We start from the raw sequence: 11,409 nt of genomic DNA, 5'->3' as shown, positions 1-11,409 counted from the left end.
TTCTGCTGTATTGACTACGCCAAAGCCTTCGACTGTGTGGATCACAATAAACTGTGCTAAATTCTGAAAGAGATGGGAATACCAGACCACCTGACCTGCCTCTTGAGAAACCTGTATGCAGGTCAGGAAGCAACAGTTAGAAGTGGACATAGAAAAACAGACTGGTTCCAAATCGAAAAGGGAGTATGTCAAGGCTGTGTATTGTCACCCTGCTTATTTAACTTATATGCAGAGTACATCATGAGAAACCCTGGGCTGAAAGAAGCACAGGCTGAAATCAAGATTGCCGGGAGAAATATCAATAACCTCAGATATGCAGATGACACCACCCTTATGGCAGAGAGTGAAGAGGAACTAAAAAGCCTCTTGATGAAAGTGAAAGAGGAGAGTGAAAAAGTTGGCTTAAAGCTTAACATTCAGAAAACTAAGATCATGGCATCTGATCCCATCACCTCATGGCAAATAGATGGGGAGACAGTGGAAACAGTGTCAGACTTTATTTTTGGGGGCTCCAAAATCACTGCAGATGGTGACTGCAGCCATGAAATTAAAAGACGCTTACTCCTTGGAAGGAAAGTTATGACCAACCTAGATAGTATATTAAAAAGCAGAGACATTATTTTGCCAACAAAGGTCCATCTGGTCAAGGCTATGGTTTTTCCAGTGGTCATGTACGGACATGAGAGTTGGTCTGTGAAGAAAGCTGAGTGCCGAAAAATTGATGCTTGTGAACTGTGATGTTGGAGAAGACTCTTGAGAGTCCCTTGGACTGCCAGGAGATCCAACCAGTCCATCCTAAAGGAGATCAGTCCTGGGTGTTCATTGGACGGACTGATGCTGAAGCTGAAACTCCAATACTTTGGCCACCTCATGCAAAGAGTTGACTTCATTGGAAAAGACCCTGATGCTGGGAGGGATTGGGGGCAGCAGGAGAAGAGGATGACAGAGGATGAGATGGCTGGATGGCATCACCAACTTGATGGGCATGAGTTTGAGTAAACTCCAGGAGTTGGTGATGGACAGGGAGGCCTGGCGTGCTGCGATTCATGGGGTCGCAAAGAGTCGGACACGACTGAGCGACTGAACTGAACTGAACTGAAATGAAATGAATCAATCAGATTCACACTCTTGCAGAGCTGAAACTGAGATGCAGAAGTTGGAAGCTGATAATATGTTGTGAAATTGAGTGAACACAAAAAAGAGGGGGCAGGTTGCAGAGGTTTTGAGGCCACAAAGCAGCAGAAGCCATGAGTAAGCAATATCAATGAACAAACAAGTGATATTCAGAGAAGAGATTGAAGGGGTTGACTGCTAGCAGGAAGAGTAGGAAAATCAAGGAAAGAAACAAGCTAAGTCCCCATGATGGCAGGGAACTGAAGCACTTCTGATGTTGTGGGCATGATAACATGACTCAGTCACAAATTTTACTTAAGGTCCTAAATCATCTAGTTCTTAAGTTATGTCCCAGGTTACCTAAGGAGTAGCTGTTCTTGGTTTCTTATAAAATACTGACCTTCTTGCCACATGTAGATGGTGATATTACAATTTGCAGTATACATCTTAAAAGAAGGCAAGAAAAAGATAAAAAGAAACAAAAAACAGTCTGTGATTCATTTTGAATTAATTTTTATGAAGGTGGAAGATCTGGGACTAGATTCACTACACTACTACTATTTTATAGCTATAGAAGTCAAAGATAAAGAAAAAATATTGAAAGAAACCAGACGGGAAAACACCTTACTTATAGAGGAGCAAAGATGAGAATTACATCCAACTTCTCAGATACCATGCAAGCAAGAGGAAAGTGGACTGAAATATTTAAAGTGTTGAGAGAAAAAACTACCAACCTATAATTCTGTACCCTGCAAAATTATTCTTCAAAAGTGGAGGAGAAACAGACTCCCTCAGACAAACAAAAAACTGAAGGAATTTGTTGCTAATAGATCTGCCTTGAAAGAAATGTTAGAAGTTCTTTAGAGAAGAGGAAATGGATCTCCATAAAGAAAGGAAGAACAGTGGAGAAGGAATAAGGATAAGTGAAATAAATACACTTTAGGAACTTTCCTGGTGGTCCAGCGGCTAAGACTCCATGCTCCCAAAGCAGGGGGCCCAGGCTTGATCAGGGAACTAGATCTCGCATGCCATGTGCAACTAAGAACTTGCCTGTCAAAACTAAAAGACCCCACATGCCACAATGAAGATTGAAGATCCTGCGTACCACAACTAAGATATGGCTCAGTCAAATAAATAATTCTTTTAAATATACTTTAAATATAAAGACATAACTAAGTAAAAATAAAAGGATAGAAAAAGACATACCATGCCGGTACTAAAATAAAGCCAGAGTGGCTCTAATAATATCAAAATAGATCTCAGAGAAAAAATATAACCAACAATAAAGAGGATAATTTATAATGATAAAAAGGAACATAACAATCCAAAGTGTTTATGCTCCTAAAAACAGAGCTCCAAGATTCACAATGCAAAAACTGATAGAACTACAAGGAGTAATCAAAATTATATTCAGATTTCAATATTCCTTTGTCAATAATTTACAGAAAAGTGTTGACAGAAATTCGTAAGAACACAGAAGGCAAGAACAACACTATCAACCAACTTGACCTAACTGCCATTTATAGAACATTCCACTTAACAAAAAACATACACAGTTTTTCAGTGGTCTGCAGTTGAGGAGAACCATGTAGGTAGGAAACAGTTGAGTGTCATTGCTTTAAGTATGCAATTAAAGTCTTGACAACAGAGGCAAAGAGAGTGTAGAAAGTGAGAAGAGAAAAGGGCCTATGACCACAGGATAAGTAAAGGAGGAGGAACCAGCGAACAGCCCGAGGAGCAGCCAGGAAGTAGCAGAAGCAGGAGAGTGAATGTTATCAAGACCACACGAAGAGTGTTTCACACAGGAAATGGTCCATTGAGTCAAGTCCGCATTTATTCATTCAACAACTCTGAGCACCTGCTACATAGCAGGCACTCTGCTGGGGGCACAATGGATAAACTCTTCTGGAGTTTATCATCTAGAGGGAAGGACAACTGAATAAATCTCTCCAATAAACCTGTAATTACAAAAATGGTTTTGTGAGAGCATACATCAGAGGAATGCGGTCTTCCTTGTGGGAGGAACATGTGAGCTAGATCAAGCTAGAAGGGCACTAGATAAAACACCAAAAATACTGCAACAAAAGAAAAAACAGATAAATTGGACTTCATCAAAAGTAAAAACTTCCACGCTTCAAAGAACACTATCAAGAAAGGGAAAAGACTACCTGAGCAGAGGAGAAAATGTTTGCAAAATGTATAAAGGATAAAAGGGGCTTCCCTGGTGGCGCAGACAGTAAAGAATATGCCTGCAATGCAGGAGACCCAGGTTCGATCCCTGGGTCAGGAAGAGTCCCTGGAGAAGGGAATGGCAACCCACTCCAGTATTCTTGCCTGGAAAATCCCATAGACAGAGGAGACGGTCGAGTACAGTCCATGGGGTTGCAAAGAGCTGGACACAACTGAGCAGCTAACACACACACAAAGGATAAAGGACTTCTTTCTAGATTTATTAAAAAAAACTTCTAAAACTCAATAATAAAAGACCAATAATCCAACTGAAAAATGAACAGAGGATCCAAGGAAGATATAAAAATGACTAATAAGCATGTGAAAGTTCAAAATCACCTGCATTAAAGAAATGCAATCCAAAACTATGAGATGCCACTTCAAACCCAAAAGGATGGCTATAATGATCATTTTAAAAATGGAAAATAACAAGTGTTGGTGAGTATATTAGTTTTCTAGAGCTACTGTAACAAATTGTCATAAACTGAGTGTGTAAGTAGCAAAAATTTATTGTCCCACAGTTTTTGTGGTGTTAACAGATAAACTGAGGCATATATAAAAATGGGTGAAGGAAAACGTGCAAAAACTTTGTATCAGGAAACACGAATGACCCACTGGAGAAGTAAAAGATCAGTGGAATGATTCTGGAGAGATCTGGGTCTGACCATGCTGGCTGGAGATTTGAGTATTAATTCTAAAAGCAAAGGGGAGCCACTGAAAGATTTTAAGTAGAGGTGGATAGGACTTATGTTTGAAAAGAGCATTGGTAGCAAAGGAGAGTCAGTTAGGATTAGGAGAGAAAAGTTAAATTTAGCAATAAAGAAGTTAAGTAACCTTGGATAAAACCAGTTCAGGTGAATAGACAGGATGACTAACTTGGAGAACTGGAAAGGAAATGGAGTCGGCAAAATTATACTCCACTTAGTAAAGCTTCTCCCTGTTCCGGTCTCCAGGGAAACAGATCAAAAATATACTTGGCTTGAGAAACAATAAAAGACATGTTTGCATGCATATTCACTCACAGCCGGTTCACTCACAGCCGGTTCACCAGCTTCTGTTTCTGTTCAAGGATTCCACACTTACCCTGACACAGAGGGAGGACCCATGGCTGCAGTTCTTCTGATGGTTCTCTTTCACCACATGCTGGCCTTTTTTTATAGCTGGGAGGGGTGGAGGGAGGAGGCTGCCACCGTCCGAGATTTGGAGGCACTTCAGAAACACAACTGTTTCCCTTTTATCTTTACTGAGCCCCTCATCGGGACTCTGTACAACCCAGAACCCAAAGGCAGCCCAAGTAGACACAATCAAGCCCTAGTCAAGAGAAGACCTACCTAAAAACGCCCCAAGATGCCCTGGCTACTTCAATGCTCCCAGACCGGAAAGTCCCAGTGGAAAGAGGCAGTTGTCTTAACAGATGTAGGTTAAAATACTGATATCGGCAGTTTTGCTAAGTTTATAAAAACATGATCATGTGAACACGTTGCTAAGATCCATACCATGGCCACAAACGGGACCTGGGCAAGTGGCCCTCCAGAAGGTGAAGTTTGGTTAGTGTCAGAGCAAACCACCTCCGCGATCACAAAGGCTCCTTAAAAGGCTGAGCCAAATGGAGGGAACTTTATTTACGCTTGGAGGTTCGTACGGAGCGGACAGAGCTAAGCTCTGGGGAGGTAAGGAGGGGCTTCGACACAGTGGCTCACAGCGCGTGGCAAGCCCTTGTAGCTGCCCAATGAATGAAACTGTGACCGCTCCCGGCCTAACCCCACACCGAGGTCTCCGCTGACCCAGCTTCCCACTCCTGCGTTGCTCGACCGATTCGCAGAAGGGACAGCAACCTCCAGCCCACACGCCCCTTCCGCAGGTTTCAAAAGGAGCGCGCCCCCTCAGGCCCGCCCCCTACTTCCGGCCTGGAAACCCGTTGGGTCCCGTCAGGTCTCGCGATATTGCATCTTATAGCCTGCGGAGCGGGGTGGGATAGTCGCACTCTGGAATCTGCAGGAGCTAACCCTTTGGGGTGTCGTTTGACACGCAGGCTGTTTGCCCGACCCATTTTCTACCACCGCTAACGGGGCTATAAAGGTTCACCGGCTCACTTAAGTCCACCAAGCCCAAGTAGTTTAGATCAGGAGCTGAGCGGCAGGGACTCGCCGCCTTCCACTCCGTACCCATGCCTGACTGTGGCCCTGGTCGAGTTTTGCAAAAATATTAATGACTGCCTGTTCTAGGCGTTCACTGGAACATGTTTGTTTTTACCCTCATTACACAGATAGGGGAACTGAGGCTCAAAAACGAAGGAACCGCCTAAGGTCACAGAAAAAGAGTGAGACCAAAATTCGAACCCAGACAGCCTGACTCCAGCTCTAAAGCCTCTTTATCGTTACTGCGATGGAACGATTTGTGAACAATCCTCCTCCCCCTAGACTCCTATAGGAGAGTGTAGCTCAGTGAAAAGTTTTGGGTTCACGCAGATTCATGAAAATCTAGACACTTTCTTGTTGTGTGACATTGAGCAATTTGCTTAACCTTTCTGAGACTCTTTCACTAATAGATGTGGATGATACTACATGGGATTATTGTGAGTTGTCTATATTCAGACCCTACTCCAAATAAGCTGCTTAATAGGTGGAAGCTACTGCTATTATCACGCTACAGTTTTCAATGTTTAGGGGATACTTAATAAACTAAGTGAGGAGAAGGCAATGGCACCCCACTCCAGTCCTCTTGCCTGGAAAATCCCATGGACAGGAGAGCCTGGTAGGCTGCAGTCCATGGGGTCGCTAAGAGTTGGACACGACTGAGCGACTTCACTTTCATTTTTCACTTTCATGCATCAGAGAAGGAAATGGCAACCCACTCCAGTATTCTTGCCTGGAGAATCCCAGGGACGGGGGAGCCTGGTGGGCTGCCATCTTGGGGTCGCACAGACTTGGACACAACTGAAGTGACTTAGCAGCAGCAATAAACTAAGTGAAACTGAATGAATGGAGGGAGAAATGAAATCTCTCTGGGCCGATACCAGGAGGTCCTTGCCTCCACCTCACAAATCTTTTATCCCCTCACCTGATGTGACTACACTTCAAAAGACTTGAAGTGGGAAATGACTGGTTATCTTCCACAGAGGGAGGGGTATGTGTGCATGTGTGTGTGTGAACTTGTTATTGAAATAAGATACAGAAAAGCACACAAATCATAAGCGTACTCAAGTATTATAAAATGAACATACTGGTGTAACCAGCCCCTTGATGAAGAAGCAACATTACCGGCTCCCAGAATCCCCCTCATGTTTCCTTCTAGTCACTCCTTCCCCTGCAGGTGTAACCACTATTCTGCCTTCCAACAACATAAATGTCTTTCCTGTTTTTGCATGGGTTGCAACTGGAATCCCCTGGCATGCCTCTCTCTCTCTCTCTGAGGTAGAAAAACATCTGCTGCTGCTTCTCGTAAGGGTTTCCTTAATAAAGATACATGTGTCTCTGGTAGCCCTTGTCTTTGCCATTATACCCTAGATCCTTCCCTCTCTACCAGGAAGGACCTGGGAGATGAAGATTCACTGAGCCATAAGATGGTTGTGTCTAGCCTCACATGATTCCAAATAATAGTCTTCCCTCTGCTTTGTTCAATGCACCCCTTCCCGCCTCCACTGAAACCCCTTTCTCACTCAGGGTGATGAGCTTTCAGAACCCCTGCTTTCATTTCCTGTGGTCTGGCAGTCCCTGACCCACTAGGTATGTCTGTTTATGCCCAAACTGCAATTGTGGGCATGGTTTTGTTCACTTCCAAAGGATTCCTGATGTCATATAGGTTAACGGACATGGGTTAAGGATTCTGGGTGTTCTGTCTCAAGGGGGCAGTGTTGCCTAACACCATGAGATAATCCAATCCTTAGCCCAGTCAAGAAGCCCCATTACACAGTTACTATCATCAAACCTGGGTTACATAGGAGGAGGGTAGGCTCAAAGAAGTTTAAAGGATTTGTCCAAAACTATGTATTTTGTATGTGACAAGAATTAGACTTTGGGAGTACCATTTGATGCAGGTCTAGAACACTGGGTATCTCCTGAAGACCTCTATTCAATGAGACTAAAATGGACCAGTTGCATTGTTGTATTATATATTTTTCTATCTAGTACTTAAAAGAACTCCAGGAGACGGGCGTTTTTATTTCCATATGGCAGATGCAGAAACTGAGGTCCAGAGAAACTGTTTTGCCTAAAGTCACAGGGGTGGTGAGACTAAGCTAAGATTCAACACCTTTGAACCCATCCATAGACGACTCCCAAAGCCTGGCTCTTTGCTGTGTCCTGAGCCACACTAAGCAGAAGGTTTTTGACAATTGCAAATATGAGTGGTACATGGATAGGATAGGAGACTGAGGGAACATTCCAGAGAGAACAAAACATGAACCACAAAGAGACTGATTTGATTCTCCATTACTGTGGAGCAAATCACCTCCAATTTTAGTGGCTTAAAACAACAATTTATTATTATCTTCACAGTTCAATAGGACACTTAGCTGAGCAGTTGTCACTGGGGATCTTTTCTGCAATTGAGGTCAGATGGAGGTTGGAGCTAGAGTCATCTGAAGACTAAACTGGGCTGGATATCCAAGAGATGGCTTTTTACAATCACATGTCTGGCATCTCATCTGAATTATTTCAGATGAGATGAAACAGATGGGGACTAGCCAGGAATTTCTCTCTCGCCACATGGCCTTTGCCTGTGCCTTGCGTAGACTTCCGCATAGCAGGGTTGTCTCAGAGCAGACAGACTTCATACATGGTGACTGGCTTCCCCTAACATTCCAAAAGGCTGAGGCAGAAACTGCAAGACTTCTTATACCCTGTCTTTGGGAGTCATGTAGTGTCATTTCCACAGCTTGCTATCCATGAAGATGAATCATCAGGCAAGCCAAGGTTCAAGGACAGAAGACAATACTTAGGTGTGAATATCTAGGAAGTGTGCTTCAATAGGGACCATCTTTAGAGATCAGTTGCAACAAGGGGCTGAGGCAGGAAGGATCAACTCAGGAGATGGCATGTAGTTCTGCTTCAGTGGAACATGGTGTGCAAGAGAGAAAAAACTAGAGGTGATGGTTTGTGGCAGAAAACGGAGGGCTTCAATGACGCAGTCAGGAACTGTGTATGTGGGTACACAATGGGTGTTTAGACTGTCTGGCATCTGAGCCTCTTTCCTATGCTGGAGTATCCTCCTTAGTGGATGTCTTGGTGAGAAGTCAGATATGACCTCAACAGTGTACAACCAAAGCAATGAGCCCACTCAGGACTCTGAGTCTTCAGCAAATGACCCAAGGAAGCAAATGACTATTTATGAGTCATCCTAGAGGCAGCACCAGTCAGTTCTCATGGTGGTGGTGGCTATGTAAGACCAAAACCCAGGGGAAGCAGCCCCCTAACCAGGCTGCTCCTGGGAAAGACCTGAATGAGGTTCTGGCTGCCTAACTTCTCTTGGTCCTTGACTATTTCCCGAGCCTAATTCTTGAGGCTTCCTGTCAGTTCTGTGAACTGCCTGATATCATTCCAGTAAATTCCACTTCTACTTAAGTGAACCAGAGTCCATTCCTACTGTTTGCAATTAAGTACCCTAATTGGTACAAAGACCCACTGAAAGCTTCAGCCAAAGGAAATGACATGATCAGAGCACTTTGTGGGAGATAAAAATAGGAAAATCTGATAGAGATGAATCAAAGAGGTTAGTTGAGAGGCTGTCGTGACATCTGAGGTGTGTGATGAACTATGATATTGACAGTGCCAATGAAGGGGGAGAATGGGCAGGTTTTGGGCAGTCATAGAATGTGGAAAAGAAAGTATAGGAGAAAGTCCAGGTTGACAGGAGTTTTGAGACTTAGTAATGAGAAAAATGATGATGTTACAAAGAGAGGGAGAACTAATTTGAGAAGGAAATCATTCATTCATTCAGTTAACAAACATTAAATGCCTGCTCTATGTCAGGCACTGTTCTAGGCATTAAGAAGTCAGCAGTGAACAAAGTCCCTGTTCAGGTGATAGATCAGTTGGTAAAGGATTCGCCTGCAAAGCAGGAGACCCGGTTCAATTCCTGGGTAGGGAAGATCCCCTGGAGAAGGGATAGACTACCCACTCCAGTATTCTTGGGCTTCCTTTGTGGCTCAGCTGGTAAAAAAAGAAAAAAAAAAAACACCTGCAATGCAGGAGACCTGGGTTTGATCCCTGGGTTGGAAAGACTCCCTGGATAAGGGAAAGGCTACCCACTCCAGTATCCAGGCCTAGAGAATTCCATGGGCTGTATAGTCCATGGCATCGCAAAGAGTCGGACACGACTGATGGACTTTCAGTGAATAAAGTGAAATTTCATTCCTTGTATTAACAAATACATGCATGAGATCATGAAACTGCCTTCATAAGGCTTCAGCTTGTGGTGCCACAAACACATAGCAAAATATGTCGAGCTGACAGCCAGAACTTCAAGAAGGATCCTATGAAGGAAGGCTGGGCCTAAAGATAGATTGGTGGTCATTCCCAAAGACATTCATTCATTCACTTATTGAGCACCTACTATGTACTTAGTACCATTTTTGCCATATTGTTCAACTGCTAAGTCATGTCTGACTCTTTGTGACCCCATGGTCTGCAGCATGCCAGGCTTCCCTGTCCTTCACTATCTCTTGGAGTTTGCTCAAGCTCACGTCCATTGAGTCAATGATGCCAATCAACCATTTCACCCTCTGTCACCCACTTCTCCTCCTGCCCTCAATCTTTCCCAGTATCAGGGTCTTTTCCAATGAGTTGGCTCTTCATGTCAGGTGGCCAAAGTATTGGAACTTTAGCTTCAGCATCAGCCCTTCCAGTGAATAGTCAGGTCTGATTTCCTTTAGGATTGACTAGTTTGATCTCCTTGCTGTCCAAGGGACTCTCAAGAGTCTTCTCCAGCACCACAATTCGAAAGCATCAATTCTTCAGTGCTCAGCCTTCTTTATGGTCCAACTCTCACATATGTACATGACTACTGGAAAAACCATAGCTTTGACTATACTTTCTTGGCAAAGTGATGTCTCTGCTTTTAATACGCTGTCTAGGTAAGTGGTTGTAAGTACTTTGGCTGTTCTGAGTGAGATAGGAAGACTGGAGAATTTTGAGCAGAGCATGTGCACTGCATGATTAATATTATGCTTTAAAAGGATCACTCTGGCTGCTATGTATAGAGTATGCTGGGGATGTGTAAGGGCAGAAGCAAGAAGATCAACTAAGAGATAACCACAGTCATTCAAAGCACGAGACCATAGTGTCTTGCACCATGATGGTAATGATGGAGGAGGTGACATGTGTCCAAACTCTAGCTATAAACTGAAGGAAATCCAACAACATCTGCTGATGGATTGGATGTGAGATGTCAGGGAACTAAAGGTGTCCAACTACTCCAGCACTTTTGGCAGGAATATCAGTTGGCATTTATGGAACTGGAAGGATTGAGAATTGTATCTAAATCTTAAAAAGTGAGCAAAATTGTCTCCAACCTTCCTGTCTGCCCACCTTTCTGAATAATGTGGCTGAAAAGCCATGATGTGGGGTCCAACCAAAGTGAAGCAAGCATGTGGGGGCAGAGTGGACACTGGGTTGGCATAAGTTATCAAGGCCAAGATAGAAGAAGATGATATCTGCAAGGAGAGTGGAGGGAGCAGCAGCAGCAGCCAGGAATAGGTTACTTACAAAGGGATAAGTCCAACAAGAAGAGAGAAGAAAGTCATGCAAATAAAAAGGGAGAAAAGTATCATAAATCCTGTATTGTTGGATAGGAATTAAGGTATTGTGTGAACAAATGGTTTTCTCCACACATTGACAAATGATTGATAAATATATAGATAGATAATGTGTGTGTGCTTAATCAGACACAAATTTCCTAGCACTCTCCATAAGAGACCCAGAAGCAGTGATACCTCAAGAACAATTAGCATGCCTGGCACCCAGGTCTTGTTTTCTACATATCATTCTCCGTTAAAAGAAACAAAGGTCCCTTGGAGAAACGGCTGGTTACAGCACTTGAGCAGAGAAAGTACAAGATGAACCTGGAACA

The sequence above is a fragment of the Odocoileus virginianus genome, chromosome 30, assembly GCF_023699985.2.
Source record: "Odocoileus virginianus isolate 20LAN1187 ecotype Illinois chromosome 30, Ovbor_1.2, whole genome shotgun sequence".
NCBI classification, from domain to species: Eukaryota; Metazoa; Chordata; class Mammalia; order Artiodactyla; family Cervidae; genus Odocoileus; species Odocoileus virginianus.
The sequence above is the reverse complement of the archived record's forward strand: the minus strand, read 5'-3'. Positions refer to the sequence as shown.